The sequence below is a fragment of the Nycticebus coucang genome, chromosome 22 (assembly GCF_027406575.1).
Source record: "Nycticebus coucang isolate mNycCou1 chromosome 22, mNycCou1.pri, whole genome shotgun sequence".
In the NCBI taxonomy this organism is placed as follows: Eukaryota; Metazoa; Chordata; class Mammalia; order Primates; family Lorisidae; genus Nycticebus; species Nycticebus coucang.
This window is the reverse complement of record NC_069801.1, coordinates 32,218,932-32,236,940: the sequence shown is the minus strand read 5'-3', so window position 1 is coordinate 32,236,940 and position 18,009 is coordinate 32,218,932.

Below are 18,009 nucleotides of genomic sequence, written 5' to 3'. Positions count from 1 at the left end.
GGCCCTTCCCACACTGTCCTACTACCATGCTCTTCTACTTCCCTTAAAGCTACTGTATTTAACATCTACTCAAATGATGTTCATATTTTTTTTTTAAAAAACTTCTTTGATACATTACATTTGTACATGTTTATAGGGTACATGTAAAATCTGTTATGTGCATAGAATGTGTAATGCTTAATCAAGGTGGTTGTCAGGGTGGTTAGGGTATTTTTCACTTGAAGTATCAATAAATGACCTTTTAGGAATATATTTATTAGGTGTCGGGTGTAGTGGCTCTCACCTATAATCTCAGCACTCTGGGAGGCCAAGGTAGGAGGATGCCTAGAGCTCAGGTGAATTCAAGACAAGCCTGAGCAAGAGCAAGATCTGTCTCTACTAAAAATGGAAAAATTAGCCTGGCATTGTGGCACAGGCCTTTAGTCCCAAGTACATGGGAGGCTGAGGCAGGAGGATTGCTTGAACCTAGGAGTTTGAATTTGCTGTGAGCTATGATGATGCCATGGCACTTTAGCCTGGGCAACAGAGTGAGACTCTGTCTCAAAAAATAAAAAAAGTAATTTTTTATCTCTTCCCCTCAGCTCCAAATATAATGTGGCTCTGTGAGAACAGGGTCTCCCCATGCCTGGCACATAGTAGATGCTTAACTAATATATACTGTGCAAATAGCTAAATTACTTACCATTCTTACCCACTGCTGTGCAATTCACCTGTTCTTGGTAATAGGAGTGTGACATTGTACCAGAAGTGATTTGTGATGAATAATAAAGTACCAATGCTGTGGATGATTTACTTAAAAAAAAAAAAAAACACAAATAGGGCAGTGCCTGTGGCTCAAGGAGTAGGGCGCTGGTCCCATATGCCGGAGGTGGTGGGTTCAAACTCAGCCCCGGCCAAAACCCCCCCCCCAAAAAAAAAAAAAAAACACAAATAAATGAACAAACAAAAAAAGTCCAATGAAACCGGAACAGATTTGGGGTCCTCCCTGTCACAATAACACTCTCACTTTCTCAAATTCTAGCACAGTTTCTGAGCGAAAGAGACAGAGAAAGAGTTTCTGGTGGCACAGGGATTGTGTCTCCAGTTCTGCCCTAGCCTCAATTGTATTGTTAAAAGGGTCACAAATCCACATAAAAACACTGAAAAGTGAAAGGGCTTTTGGTATCACCAAAGTCTGGGTGTGCCTAAAAGGCTTTAGTATATCGGCAAACTCTCATGTATATGAGAAGATAAAAGGATGAGAATCCCTGGGATAGGAAGTGGAGAAGCCCTCTGGAGACATCAATGCAATGCATGTATGCTGTTGTATGCCAATGAGATGCTAGGGTTGTTTGTTATGCAGCATTATCCTGGCACTAGCTGACTGGAACTCTAGGACTTGAATTAAAGTATTTCATCAGCCAGAAAGCTCTTGGTCAAATGCCTGTTATAACTCTTCTAATTTGTCTGCCCTTTTGTTTTTAAATAAATTTGAACACTGTTGGTGCTCAGAATGATTATTGAAAAGAACAAGGAGCAAGGCCTGAACTTTTGTCCATAAATTCCCCCAAACATGAATTATATTTCTTATTTTTAGAAAATCACATTAATTTCTAATTAGAGTCCTCTCCTGGGAATGTGGCTAAGTCAAACTATATGAGAGAGCTCCATCTTTTGTTTCATTTATAATAATTTTCTGGGCTGGGTGCAGTGGCTCACACCTGTAATCCTAGTATTCTGGGAGGTTGAGGTGGATGGATCACTTGAGCTCAGGAGTTCAAGACCAGCCTGAGAAAGAGGCTACTAAAAATAGGAAAAATTAGCCAGGCATTGAGGTGGGAACCTGTAGTCCCAGCTACTTGGGAGACTGAGGCAGGAGGATCGCTTGAGCCTAAGAGTTTGAGGTTGCTGTGAGCTGTGACTCTAAGACACTCTACCCAGAGTGACAAAGTGAGACTCTGTCTCAAAAAAAAAAAAAAAAAAAAGTAAATAATTTTCTTCCTCCAAAGAGGTAGTCTGGCCCAGTGAAAGTAACATGAAACTTGGGTCAGGATGATCTGAGTTTAGATCCTGCTGTTTCTGCACTCATCAGTCATGTGATCTTCAGTAATTTGTATATTTGAATCTCAATGTCCTCATCTGTAAAATGGGACTAATGATTCATTCTTCCTAAGGTTGCTGTGAAGTTCAGTGGAATAATTCAAGGATCCTAAGGCAGTGCCTTACCTAGGGAAGCATCCAGGAAATAGCTGCCTTTTTTGGTCCCCTGATGTGTCAACCAGGCCACGTCATCTTAAAAAGTAGAAAGAACCCCCATGAACCCATCAGCCACTACAGCCATCCCAGCTATGGCCACTCTCGTTGGGCCCATGACCTCCTGCTGCCAGCCCCTGTTATCTTGAACCAAATCCTAGAGTCGATATATTTATTTTCTTCTCTGTGTGTTTGAAATTTTTACATAATGAAAAATAACAAAGTGAAGAAGACAACGCCTACCAGATAGCCTGGTTGGAGGCTGGCAGGAGGTAAAATTTGTGCAAGGGCCTGATACTACCCAGGGTTCCAACCGCACCTGGGATGGGAAAAGACTTCCTAAACAAAGCAATGACACTGGTGATGGGTTAAAACCATATATATTTCAAGAAACAACATAAACACAATTAAAGACAAGCAAACTAAAATACCAAGATTCTCAACTAAAAGGGTTAATAGCTTTATTACATACTGAGAGCTCTGACAATTCACTAAGATAAACACTAACACTTTGATTGCAAAGTGGGAGAATAACATAATTCACAGAAGATGAAATACAAATGCTTGGTAATTGTGTAAAAAGATGTTTCACTTTACCAGTAATCAAAGAAATAGAAATTAAGATAAAAATAGCACTTTGATTTACCAAACCAGCAAAGAGGTAAGAAATGGTAATGCCTAGAGCTGTGAGAGTGAAACCATACAGCCCTCCCATACCTTATTATTGGTGATTTAACTGGCATCTCTCTTCTGGAAAACAAGTTGGAACTATGTATCGAAAACTTGAAATACAAGTTGGGCCTATGGATTGAAAACCTTAAACACAACAACCATCACCCATATCCTTTGGGGCTAGCATTCCACCTCTAGGAAATACTCAGAAATGCAGGCAAACATTTATACACCATGACATTCATTATTTATAACTGAAAAATTTAAAAGAAGAGATGATGAAATATTCCACAGTCAGAGAATGCCTAAATAAACTATGGTAACGTTCAACGGCCATTAACAATTACATTTTCCAAGAAGTTTTAATGACATGGGACAATACTTACTCTATATGGTTAAATGAGAAAAACAGCATACAGAACTGTATGTCTTCATACTGTATAATCTTGATTATGTAAATAAATAAATATACACGTAGCAGGGTGATCAGTGAAGCAGAACGAAAGAATTGCAGGGAGACTCTGAATTTTTTTAAAAGTTGCTAGCGGATTTAAGTTCCTACCAGTCTCTGGTATTAAAGACAGAAGTCACCTTGGAAAATGGCTCTTTGTTTTGGATGTCCTTTATGCAAACATAGGACAAATATCCATCCAGTGTTCTTGGGGTACTACTGAGTGTTGAAATCCCCAAATGCAGATGATTGAAGCTGAGAAGTAGAAAATTCTATCATAATTGTTAGTTTCAGAAGAAAAAACTGTTTTATGGTAGAGTGGGTACATCTCTGAAAGAGATCTTTTTGATAGTAAAGGATTTTTTCCTTTTTTTTTTTTTTTCTTAAGGGAAGAACAGTGGGGGAAAGGGGAGGAAAGCAGGAGGTGAGGGTTTAATTCCTTCATTCGGTGAGGAATGGTCGAGTGTTTACTACCAGTGGAGACTGAGTCCTAACTCTTGTGGGACTTACTCTAGTGAGGGAGACAAACGGCAAACAAATACAAGTGTACTGCGTCAGGAAGTGGGAGGTGCAGTGGAGGAGAGAGCAGGGTACCTGGCACCAGGGAAGTTTGGGAGGTGTTATTTTATGTGGACAGCGGAGACCAGAGAAGATCACACTGGCAGGTAACTTTCAAACAGATGTCTACGAGAGGTGAGGGAGGGAATCAGGGGACCATCTTGGGGCAAGCTTTGCAGGTTGTGAGGGCAGCAAGGGCAAAGCCCTAGAGATGGAGATGTGCTTGGATCATTTGAAGACTGGGGAGGAGGCTGGTGTGGCCAGAATACAGGGCCAAGGGCAGAGTGGAAGGGAGGGGGTGGAGGAAGGGGCATCATAGAGGCCTTGGTAATAAGCGCTTCGGAGTTTTAAAAAATAACCTTGCTGGGTGGCGCCTGTGGCTCAGTCGGTAAGGCGTTGGCCCCATATACCGAGGGTGGCGGGTTCAAAACCTGGCCCCGGCTGAACTGCAAACCAAAAAATAGCTGGGCGTTGTGGCGGGCGCCTGTAGTCCCAGCTACTCGGGAGGCTGAGGCAAGAGAATCGCTGAAGCCCAGGAGTTGGAGGTTGCTGTGAGCTGTGTGATGCCATGGCACTCTACCGAGGGCGATAAAGTGAGACTCTGTCTCTACAAAAAAAAAAAAAAAAAAACCTTGCCAAATTATAATTAATAAGCAATAAGAGTCACCCACTTTGACCCTTCATTGGATGGTTTTTGACAGATATCTACACCCATGTAACTACCACTATAATTAAGACACAGAACAATTCCATCACTGTGGTTCCCCTCTGCAGTCGATTCCTGCCCACCCAAGACTGGAACAACCACGAATCTGCTCCCTGCCACAGGAATCACAGTATTCACTCTGTGTCTGTTGGTTTTGAGATCCCTCCATGCTGTGTGTATTACTAATTTGCTCCTTTTTAATTGCTAAACAGTTTCCCTTTGATTTGCCTGTCAATAGATGTTTGGAGTTTTCTAGTCTGGGGTTCTTATGAACAAAGCTGCTGTGAACATTCTTTTACACTTTTTGTGACAATGCATATTCATTTCTCTTGGATAAATTTCTAGGAGGGGGTCACAGGGTAAGGGTATATTTAACTTTATTGGAAACTGCCGGTTTTCCAAAGCGATTGCCCCATATGTTCTCTCCTACAGTAAGTGAGAGTTCTAGTTGCTCTGTCTCCTTGCCAACACTTGGTAGGGTGAGCCTTTTTAATTGTCCCATTCTAGAGGGTGTGTGGTGGTATCTTGTGTTTTGCTTTGGAAGCATTGTGATCTCAGGCAATTTACTTAAGCTTTCTGATCTTTGGTTTCTTTGCCTATAAAATTGGAATACTAATAGTTCCCAAGTCATAGTAAATGCTGTGAGGATTAGATGTGGTGGTGCAGGTAAAGCATTAGCTCAGTGGTGGGTACATGGCAAGTGCCAAGGAGAGAGGAGCTGGTTATTGTTACCTCTTGGTGGAAGGCAGTTTGTCTGTGCTCCCAACCACAAGCCATCATTTGTTTATCATCAACCTTCTACCATATTGCTGGAGCCCACTGATGTTTGCTGGTAAGGGTTTTTCTCTCTCGTGTCCCCTAATTTCTGTCCCTTGACATCTGAATCCCAGGAGAGGAAGCTCCCAAGTAACACCCTAATAATCTCAGTGTTGGGTCTCACCATGCATCCCAAGTGCCTCTTCAAGGCATTTTCCCAATGAGCATTGTTCATGGCTTATGATAATAAAGAATTTTCAATTATCCCTTCAAGCCCTGCCAGGGCTAACTAATTCCCACAGGAATGAGGGCTCTCCCAGGGCAGGTGCAGTGGCCAGTCTCTGAGGCCAGCATCAGGCAGGCCTTAAAAGAAAAGGACCTCTATCTGCCCCACTGGCTGCCTCCACAGAGCAGCTACAGACAAGTGCACCTCCCGGCTGTGCTCATGCTTCCTCAAGGAGACATTGAATATTTATCATGTATTAGGTGAAAAAAGAAGTGGAACAGGAGGAAATTGTGTTACTGCATATGAAATTTGCCTGAAAAGTTTCCACTCTTTCTCTAGTTGGAAAACAGTTTTGATTTGAAATATGAAGCTTCTCTCCAACTTATTATCTCAGAGGCGAGAATGGAAAATGATGCTCCTTGGGTTTCAGGGGAGCAGCCGGAGGGGGTGGGCATTTATGGGCACCCAGAATTATCTGTAGAAATTGCCCCTTGTGCATCAGAATGGCACATTTCTTTTTCTCTTCTCTTGCTGCTTCCCCCATCCAAATTTGCCTGACACTCACAAGCAAGAGGGAGCAGGGAGGGGAATGTAGCTGGAGACAGGCCTGCACCCCACGGAATACCCAGGCTCATTTTGTCCAGGACACATCCTGGCAGGAGTAGCCTTTGCTTCACTTCATTCAGTTTGAGGTGACCTGGGCCACAGAATCCAACCCTCCTGCAGCAAACAGCCTATGTTTTTATCAGTCACTGTTCCCTTTGAGACTCAGATCTGCTCTCCAGAAACACACACCCACATATTTATGTAAAGTTTGTAGATTCCCTAAATTTAGTGCATCTCTGGGTCAAGAACACACTACCATGACATGAAAAACCACCACCACAAAACCATAATAGACACCTGCATCAAAAGCTCATCATTAAGTGAGTTCATACATGTAAAGGCATTTAGCAGAGAGGCCAACACGTAGTAAGAGCTCTTCTCATAATTCTCATGTAATGCTAATAACAACCCTGGATGCTGTTATCCCCATTTTACAGAGATACCCGAGGCCTGGAAACTCTAAGTTATTTGTCAAAAGTCACCCAGCAGAGGCAAGATTGGAATTCAGGTCTTACTGACCCTGGGCTTGTCCTCTTAATATTCACACTGCAGCTGGTTCTTAGCTCTCCTTGTTCATTCCCAATGACAGGGTCCCTGTCATCACTCAAAGCTGAGCACGTTTCCATGTCTGGAATGTTCTGACTCTTAGAAAGTCCTTCCCAACTTGCTTCCTGGTCTTAGGCCTGTCCCCTGTGACCACACACAGCATGGGACTCGTGCTGTCCTGTATAGCCCTGCAGAGACTTGAGTCCAGTCCTACTTTCTTCCAGCCAGTTCCTTCCACTGCCTCCCAGAGACTTAATCAAGGTCACATAACTTGGAAATGGTAGAGGCAGGATTCAAACTGAGTCTATTAGTTTCCTGCAACTGTCTATTAATAACAAATTATCACAAACTAGGTGGCTTAAAATAATAAAATTGTAATTTTTCATAGTTTTAGAATCAAAACTCTGTGATCTAGATATCAACCAGGGTTGATTCCTTTTGGAAACTCTAGGAGAGGGTCTGTTCCTGGCCTTTTCTGGCTCCCAGTGACTTACAACATTCCTTGGCTTGTATTATCCAACCTCTGCCTCTATCTTCATGTTGTTTTCTCCTTGTGTGTCTGTCTTCTCTTCTTCTGTTCTTTTAGGACTCTTGTCACTGGATTCGGGGCTCACCTGAATAATCCACGATGATCTCCACTCTGGATCCTTAACTACATCTATAAAACCTTTCTTCCAAATAGATAGACACTTTTTATGGGGGGTGGGGGAAGGAGTCACCCAACACACTAAACTGAGTTGATTCTGTCCAGAGCTTTGTGATCTTTCTATGTGCTGCTGAAGAAGTCCTACACTGCCATGCCATAGGCTTTGTGTGACCCACAGATACAACTGATTTGATCTAACACTCTTAAGAGCAACTATTTGGCAATTGGAAAAGACATTGTGTATGTGGCTGAACAGGCCAATATTGTCTCCCTTTCCTCTAGGAAAACACTGTAAAGCAACAACAACAAAAAGTCTATAAACTTCACTGTTGGTGGAACTAAAAGGCAGTTGTAATTCCCAGACTCTCTCTCTCTTTTTTTTTTTTTTTTTTTGTAGAGACAGAGTCTCACTGTACCGCCCTCGGGTAGAGTGCTGTGGCTCTCTCTCTTTTTTTTTTATAGCCCAAGTGCCCATCGACCCATGAATGGATTAACAAATTGTGGTATATGTACACCATGGAATACTATGCAGCCATAAAAACCATGGAGACTTCACATCTTTTATGTTTACCTGGATGGATCTGGAACATATTCTTATTAGTAAAGTATCTCAAGAATGGAAAACAAAGTATCCAATGTACTCAATACTACTATGAAATCAATATATAACCACCTACACACTCATACAAATGGCAAAACATAACTATAGTCCAGAAAGTAGAAGGGAAGAGGAGAGAGAGGGGAGGAGAAAGGGGTATGGGAGGAGGGGGAGTATTTGGGGAGACCTCACCTAACGTGCATGATGCAATCGTGCACTTCAAAACTATTAAGAAATGAGTATAATTGTGATAGATGTGTTACTTAGTTCAATGTAGACATTTCACATTGTATATGGAAGCAGTGCCCTGAACCCCATAAATGCATCAATGTACAAAGTTATGATTTAATAAAAAATAATTAATTAAAAAAATAAAGTAATGCTATTCAAAAAAATAAATCATAGCTATGTACATTAATGCAATCATGGGGTATAATGTGCTGGTTTTATATACAATTTGAAATATTTTCATCAAACTGGTTAACATAGCCTTCACAGCATTTTCTTACTTATTGTGTCAAGACATTTATATTCTACACTTAGTAAATTTCACATGTACCCCTGTAAGATGCACTGTAGGTGTGGTCCCACCGATTACCCTTCCTCCACTCATCCTCTCCCCTACCTTCCCTTCCTTCTCCCTTTTCCATCCTTTTTTTTCTTTTTTTGAGACAGAGTCTCACTTGATCACCCTCGGTAGAGTGCTGTGGCATCTTAGCTCACAGCAACCTCAAACTCTTAGGATCAAGCCATCCTCTTGCCTCAACCTCCCAAGTAGTTGAGACTATAGGTGCCTGCCACAACACCTGGCTATTTTTTTTTTAAGCAGGCCCAGGCAGGATTTGAACCAGCCCCGGAGCATGTGGCTGGCACCCGAACCACTGAGCTACAGGCACCCAGCCAATCTCCAGACTCTTTGAAAGGGCTGCCAAAGCCAGCTGACACCAAGCAGGATTTCAGTGAATGAAAAGGAGACAAAAACAAAAAAAAAACAAAGAAAAAATAAACCATTAACAAAACCAAACAGAAAAATTTTAGCAAAGAAAGGACTCACTATTGGGAGAGCTCTTGAAAGTTTTCTGAAAAAATTCACCTCCTGAAATCAAATGGCACCGATCTGAGGTGCCAAAGCAGCAAGCAGATCTCTTGTTTGTAACCAGGGGTGCAGGAATGAGAGTAGCTGAGGTGGAAACAGAAGTTCCCTTAGACCTGGTGTGTTCAGGGAAGCAAGGCAGAGGCAGCTCCAGACAGAATCACACTGATAATCCATTTTTGCAGGAAGTGGTCTGTCTCTATGGCAGAAAAAGTAAGAATATTCGTGTTGTGAAAACTACCACTAGAACACTGCTTTGAACCTCTCTGCCTATTGACCTTCTTTGCTTGGGAAGAAAAATTTTTTCAGAAACCCAATTAATTCCCTGATGAATAATAAAAAGGAAACAACATGTTATCAATTCAAAGATGCTCTATGAAAAAGGAGAAAAAAATTACACTAAATTAAACTTATTCACATATGAAGCATATATACCAGAAAAACACTGTGCTATGGAAGATGGAAATTGGGAGTCTCTTGTTTAACTTCTGTGTGCCCTTCAGGTGCACTGCACACCCTTCTCCACACTGAACTGTGCTGTGGGAAAGCTGACCCATCTGAACTGAATCCTTGGCTACCTTATCCTCTGGCTTCCCAATGTGATGTGTTGGGAGAAGCCACAGTGGGAAGAAACAGATGTAGGGGTGTTTTTTCCCAGCTCCTTCCCTGCTTGGTCACCTGTTTGACCTGCATCCCTCTAGAGAAGCCATAGCCCTGTAGAGAGGCCTTTTCCATAGAGCTACCTTCTCCAGATTCTGGTAATCATGCTGTCACCTTGCCTTATCAGGCCTGGATGTGGTGTCATGAGTTGAATTGTGTCTTTTAAAAAGGAAATGCTGAAGTCCTAACCCCTAACCTCAGAATGTGACCTTACATGGAAACAGGGTCTTTACGGAGGTAATCAAGTTAAAGTAAGGTCATAGGTGGGCTATCATCCAATATGGCTGGTGTTCTTATAAAAGAGACGGACATGCATAGAGGGATGATGTGAAGACACAGAGAGGAGATGGCCGGGTGACTAGAGTGATGCAGCCAAAGCCAAGGGATGCCAAGGACTGCAGGCAGACATCAAGGCAGGAAGAACGAGAGCCAGCAGAGAGAGCATGACTCTGCCCAACCCTGATTTCCAACTTCGAGGCTCCAAAACTGTGAGACACTAGATTTCTGTTGTTTTAAACCATGCAGCTTATGGTGTTTTATTTCAACAATTCTAGGAAACTAACAGAAGTGGTAAAGCCGAGGTGCTAGGATTGCCCCCTCCCAACACAAAATCAGGATAAAAGTCATTAAAAGAGGCAAGAGAACTTTCAGATTCTAATAGTATAATACATGTTTGTGTATATTCTCATAATATCATTTGTATGTTATATACTTAACTGTAATGAAAATATAATGGTTAAGAAGTACCTATCAAATAAAGTAGCATCTATGTGGAAAACAAAACTTACAGTAGGACGCACAAGAAAAAGAAATGCACTAAGCATAAAAGATTTTACTTTTTTCTGTTTGACAGAATACTTTTTTTGATAAAAAAGTAAATATGAAAAAAACAAAAAAAAGTAAATATGAGTAAATTATAATATAAATAATTAGCAAAGTATGACGTATGCTTGTATATATGTATGTATATATCACACAGACTATGTTAATAAACATATATATAAATCACAGAGAAACATATTGAGAAAACTCTGCTACAGATTTCCTTTAAGGTTTTAAAAATTCCTAAAAATTGACCATTTCTAAATCTCCCTCTCAAATAAAAATATTATGGGAATAATTTTCAGATTTTAATTCAGTAAGGCAGAAAATAACACAATTAGAAAAGAAATCACTCTGCAGCATAGGGCTGGGGGTATAAAGGTAGTGGGGCAGAGCTAGAAATGCCAGAGGAAAAATGCATAGCCTTAAATGTTTAGCCTTAAATTCCATAAACAGGAATAAGAACAATGCATCCAACTCAGGAAGTCAGAAAATGAATAACAAAATCAACGTAAGGAAAGCAGAAGAAAAAGCTAATAAAGTACCCAGGGTAATTGAAAGAGCGAAAGAACACAGGGAGTACAATAAAGGCAGAATAAATAAAATCCTAAAAAGATTTTAAAAGACAACAGTAAAATAGATAAATTTCTAGCCCTAATCAAGAGAAACTTTAGAAGACAAATATACAGAAATTAGAAACAATTAATAAAGAGGAATTAACACAGAGATAATCATGAAAACCATTGCTGAACTCTGTAAAAACTAATTTAAAAACTAGAACGACTACTTAATTTGCTAAGAAAATATAACCAAAATGATTCCGAAGATATAAAACATTCTAAATGTACTACTATCTATGGGAAAGTGGAGAAAATGTTGAAGAGCTATCTCCCAAAAGGCACCAGGCCAAATTGTTTCACAGAAGAATTTTAGCCACTTTAAAGAACAAATAATTCTACTCTACCAATATTAATTATTCTGTTCTAGAACACTGAAAAAAAGGGAAAAAAATCTGAGTTATTTTAATGAATCAAGCAATATAATTAAAACCAAATCCCAGTGAAATTTAAACCCCCAAAGAAATACCAGACTAATATTACTTACGAATATTAATTTTAAAATCCTAAATAAAACATTATCAACAGGATTAGCACCACTTAAAAGTATAATAAATCATACCCAAGTGGAATTTATTCTAGGAATGCAAGGATAGTTTAGCATTAAGAAACCAATTAAAATGATTCACTATATCAAAAATGAAAAGAAAGCATCAATTCTTAGTTTAAAAAAACCAGTAAACTAGGAATAGGTGGATTTTCCTTAAGATGGAAAAATCTATCTCCACTCAAAAATCAGAGCCATATATAATGGGAAAATGATGGAAAATTTTCTACTAAAGTCAGGAACAAGAGAATTATTCTCACTTTCAGAACTATTATTTAACATTGTACTGGAAGGAGAAGTCAATGAAATTAATAAGAAGTATAAAAATTATAAAGGAGGGAAAAATTACAATTACCAGATGATAGAATTGTATATCTGAAAAAAGCCTTAGAAGATGTATTTTGGAACTACTCCTAACAAAAAAAAAAAAAAAAAATTCAAAAAGGCAGCAGTGTACAAGAAAAACATACAGAAATCATTAGCTTTCATATATAAAAACAACAACCAGTTAGAGGATATAGTGGAAGAAACAAGCTTATTTACAAAATTAACCAAAAGATAAATACCTAAGAAAAAATTTAACAAAAAATGTCTGAGACACATATGAAAAAATGAAACAAAACAAACAAAAACATACCTATAGTCACCTTGGAAGGATGCTAAACTAATTTTGAACAAGTGATAAATCTATCTATATTCTTGAATGGGAAAATTTGACCTCATAACTATTTCATTTTTCCCAAGTTATTTTTATCTAAGTTAATTTTTAAGCTTAATATTATGCTTATAAAAATATCAATAGCTTTTTTAGGGGGAGAGACAGAGAAGGGACTAGACAAGGTAACTGTAAAATTCATGTAGAAAAATAAACAAACATAATCCTTCCGGAATTTGGTTTTTACCCCAAATTGTTTTTTAAGAAACATATCAGTATTAATATGTATAGTTGTACATCATTCATTCTAAATACTACATAACACTATTGCATTGTATGAAGAGCCTATAATTTATTAGGTCTCCCATTAATGGATATTTGGATTGCTTTGTGGGTTATGGAATGTCTTCAATGATTTAAGTTATCCTGGGTATGTTTGGAGGCTCCTACACCAACAAGGGAATATAAATTCAGACTTGTACAATAAGGGTCACCAGGATTTTGATTTCTTGCATTAGAAGACTTGCACTTTTTTCCCATCTATTGTTGGTGGAAATGTGGGAGGCCAAGGTTGAGGAAGTAGAGGCAGAGGAGGGCACCCTTTTGAAGTACTTACATAAATTGGATTTTTTTATGAAATGTTTTTGTTGATAAGAAGTAGTTAAGGGATGTGGATTATGAGAGAAAGGATAAAGAAAAGATAGAAGATGTGGATATTGAAGAGAGCATGTACACAGGGAGACCAAAACGCATATTGGGAGTCCCAAAATTCTGTTGAACACCGACAGCATAGGCCTTGGTCAAAAAGGACAAGGAATATCTTACTGAGGCCTGATCTTGCCTGTACAAAAGTCTCTAGGGGCAAATGAGCTGTGGCAAGATGTGCTGGGAACAGCACATGCTTCAGGCGTTCAATAAAAGAGAAAAAGTCTCTGGGGTAGATCAGAGGAAAAGCTGCTTCCTCTCCAGCTCCTGATATGGCTGTAGTGTTAGCCTATTTGCCCCGCTGGGATCTGGAGACTTAATTGCCTCCTGTGGAAACTGTGTGCATGGTCAAACCTGCTGTCTATTCTCGCATCCTGCTTCTAAGTCCTCTTCCTTGTTTCATTAACTGCATCCCAATTCCTTAGTTTATAAACAGCTTAAAGTGAAGTAAAGGTAGTTATAAAAGTTAGTTAAAAAGTACCTTAGCTGGGTGGTGCCTGTGGCTCAACAAGTAGGGTACCACCCCCATACGCTGGAGGTGCTGGGTTCAAACCCAGCCCGGGCCAAAAACTGCAACCAAAAAAAAAAAAAGTAGCTTAGCTAAAATTGTAAGTACCCTGAGAATGATGAGGCATAGTGCTGTCTTTGTCTTCTTTCAAGACTTTTCATTTGCTCATTTGAGGATAATGTAGGTAATAAATACTGAGTTAACCCAGAACACAAGGCCTTCTCCGTTCCTTGTATAAGGTGGTGTTGGTAGCCAGGACCCACTCTTTTTAAATCCTATCTTGTTTCTTGTCTTTATTTCTTTCATTCTCTCCTCTCTACCAAGCATTGGGAATACCCACAGTTTATGTGGGGGCTGGTCCTCTATAGTCAGTGGTCCTCACAATTTCTCTGATGCTTCCTTGAGCTGATGGAAAAAGATTTTCTTGACCCTTAATGAGAGCTCACACTCTCATCTTGCACAGGCTGGAGCCACAGTGCTGCCCCAGGGAACATTAAAATCCCAACCTCCAAGTCATTTAGATCCAAGGTGGCTATGGGCTACCATAGCATCCATTTCTGCTTTGTCTTTGAGGTCCCTATTTCAAGGATATTCCATTTTGTCCAGTTGGTCCAGCCAGTGAGGTCTTCTCATGCCTCGGCTTCCTGCTCCATCTCAGAGGGATGAAACTGGTGAAAGTACAACCCATGGGATTCTAGTTCCAATTAATCCATCTGTGTAGTGTCTGTCCTGGGCATATAAAATCTGTGTTGAGGGTGGCCTGTGGGCTGTAGAGGGTGCAGGAAAAGGGGAGAAAACAAGTCCAAGGCTAGGAAATAAACTCCTCTATGGGTTTGCCTGCAGGAGTCATAGTCCATGGGCTAGAGGGGGAAGCAGGTTGGTTGTAACCAGTGGGTTACTTCTAATTTAGACTTCATATTTAGAGTTTGGCCTCCAGCCAGCAAGGTCACTGAGCTAGGTTCTTTCCTATCATAAAGGATTTTGCAGAACAAGGTGCAGGGTGATCTACCTAAATGAAGCAGAATGTGTCGAGGCTGAGAAGAGTCTACCAGGCAGAAACTCAAGATGGGGCTCCACTCCCAGGGCCCTGGGGGGAGCCTACAGCTCAGGGAGCCCTTGGGGGTCTGGCCTAGAGCCCTGAACACAGGCCAAGGCCAAGCTCAGATCGGCACAACTACTTGCATGTTCTACCCACTGTTGGAGGAGTGGGTGGAGTTCCTGGTTCCCAGCCAGGCAGGTCCCCAGGGTCTCCCAGTGGGTGGGATTGAGGCACAATGTGTAAGTAACAGGGATGGTTCTTTGCTCAAGGCCAGGGCAAGTTAGTCCTGAGAAATTAGCTACGCAGCTAGTTCAAACCTGCCTAAGATCCAAGGCCCTCCCACTGAAGCTACCATCCTGCAATTCCAGGCCTTTGTCTCCAAGACTAGGGAAACCTCAAGCAAAAATGTCTAGGCAAATGAAGGAGGAGGTATGTCAAACACAGAAATCACTATTATATTCTAGTCATTTTATGACCATTACTTGGTGCACGTTCCTTAAAAAATTCCGTTGGGGCATGATATCTATGGCCCAGGTGTAGTGGATGACCATGCCTGGGTATCTCATGGGAGCCTGAGACCCCGAGGCTGGTGGAGGGGGGTCAAGAGGTGGTGACATTACTGTGGTGAAGCCTCTGTGCACACTGGGCCACCCTGTGGGACCATATCTCCCTTCGGCCTGTTGTTGGTCCCCCTGTGAGGATATCTTGTCAGTCACCCCACTCATTCCCTTGTCACCATATTTAGCAAAGGGCAGATGAGGGAAAGGCCATCACTCAAACAACACAGGCATTTCCACGTGGTGATATCAACCGTTACATAGAAGCTGGGTGGCAAAAGGACAGCCTCTGACATGCTATGGCCAGCAGCCTCCTAGTGGGGTGAACCCATTTTAACTTTGGGAATCTCAACACTTGAATGGAGAAGTTGATCTGGAAGCCTCGAGCCAGGAGGAAGGTGTTTTCTCTTTACGAAGGCACTATGAAAGAAGCAAGCCTTGGAAGAGAGTTACAGGACCCTATGAGAAAGCAGTCTACAAAAATGCATTTCTAGGAAGCATATTAAGGATCCATCAATTCGTGGCATTATTTCCAAGTTCAAGAATCCATATGTAGCTCCGTCTATGGTTGTACATGAGAAATTTGGGAAGATGAGAATGTGTGTGCATAACAGGACAGCAAACAAACCAAGAGTAGTGGGGACAGCATGCTCTGGGTTTGGAGTGCCTTATATAACTTGGCAGAAATATAGAGACATATAGGATTATTTATAAGGACTCAGCTTGCTGGACACTCCTTGCAGAGAAGGATGAAAAAGCACCTCCTCATACACCCAGCAGGATTTACCTGGTGGAGAGGACAGCTCTGGAATCTCTGGGGCCTCGCCACCTGCCGGTGAGTGTTGGAAAGGAATTACTGGGAAGCTATGTATTTGGAAAACATCACTTGCTCATAAGGACTCAGTGGAGTAGGAGATTCTGTAAAGTGCTGGAAGATCTCAAGGACGTGGAATTGAATAACCCTTCATTGGGCTGTATTCATTCTTTTGTACTAGAGCATAACTTTCTGAGAAGGAGGGAGCAAAGATCTAGGAAAGTTGCCAGTCTTTACCAGCATATTCCGCCTTGGAGGACAAGGACATTTAGGGCATTGACGGATGCTCTAGGCAATTTGCCAATTACCTTAGCATTAATTACCAAACTTGCCACTGAATTGACTGTGTCTGGTTGCAGTAGGGCCTTGTGACAGGAAGGGGGCAGCCAGGAGCAGCCCTGGGGTAGAGAGGGAGGCTAGGGATGACTGGTCTGTGGACCTAGCTGGGGAGTGGTGGGGGAGTAAGCAGGCAGTCAGGACAGAGGGTGATCTGGGAGGCAGCACCCCAAATGTCTGGGAGCTCCACGGCTCCTTTCCTTCTACACACGGATGCCACCTTGAAAGGATTGGGGGTGGGGCTTGCCAGGAGGATCTCGGGAAAGGAGACGTCTGGTTTCTGACCTGTCTCATAGCAAGGAGGAGGCAGCAAGGGGAAGCTGTCCAATTCCTGTTTGGCAATTTCCACAGGGCCTCTCTCTTCCCCCTCTTTTCTAGACTATCTAGCTCAGTGATTCTCTACCAGGAATACACCACTCCTCCCCCGCCCCCCTCCCCCCCCCCCCACACCTTCCATGTCTCGGGGATGTTTGGCATTGTCTGGGGACTCTGGCAGAGGCCAGGGATGCTGTAAGACATCCGACAATGCACAGGTCAGCCCCTCACAACAAACAACTATCCATTTTGAAATGTCAACCATGCTGAGGTTGAGAAACCCTGACCTAGAATAATCTCGCCGAGTTTATGTTTTCAAAGGCAAGTGCCAGCCTTCAGGCTAATTTTGCCATCAGCCTAGCCAATGCCGCTGTCCCTGAGGCAAGATGTTCTGGGCACTTTCTTAGAAGTAGTGAGGAAAAATTACAGAGTAAAATACACATAGTTCTGTAATTCCCCTATATCAGGGAAAACAGAATGTAAATTAAAGTTTCAATCCACTATTCTGCCATACCTTCAATCTGCCAAGTTTTGAGGTGCCTAATGACTTCCAACTCAACAATTTTCGTTTTTTTCCCCCCACTTTCAGCTTCATGGATTGGTGTGGGGATGGAAGTTGAAAGTGTGGGAGTAATGAGATCACTCACGGAGCATCCTCTGCAGTGGGAAGAGCAGAGGACCAAGGACAGAACCCCAAGGATGGCAGACATATAATGAGGGAAGAATGAAATTCCTGAGGAAGGAGGAGGAAGGAGCAACTTGAAAGAGAGGGGGAGAGATTTTAATTCAAACACATTGCACATTCTTTTTTATAAGACAGGGTCTCACTGTGTCACCCAGGCTGTCACCAGTGTCTACTCACAGATACAATCATGGCACAGTACTGCCTTGAACTGGGTTCAAGCAGTCCTCCTGCCTCAGCTTCGGGAGTAGCTGACCCTTACACCTGGCGCTCATCATACACTTTTAAAGAACTATGTGCCAGGCATTGTGTTAGAAGTCAGAGATACTGGTGTACTGGAATCCAAAGAGTTTCAAAAAAACAAGGGATTCATTCATTCATTCCTTGGTTGATTTCTCCATTTATTCAGCAGCTATTTATTGAGTGTCTACTATGTGCCAGAAACTGTTCTGAATTCTGAGGAGGACACAGTCAGTGGTGAGCAAAACAAAGTCTCCAGGCTCGGTGCCCATAGCACAGTGGTTATGGCGCCAGCCACATACACCAAGACTGGTGGGTTTGAACCTGGCCTGGGGCCAGCTAAACAACAATGACAACTGCAACAAAAAATAGCCGGGCATTGTGGCAGGCGCCTATAGTCCCAGCTACTTGGGAGGCTGAGA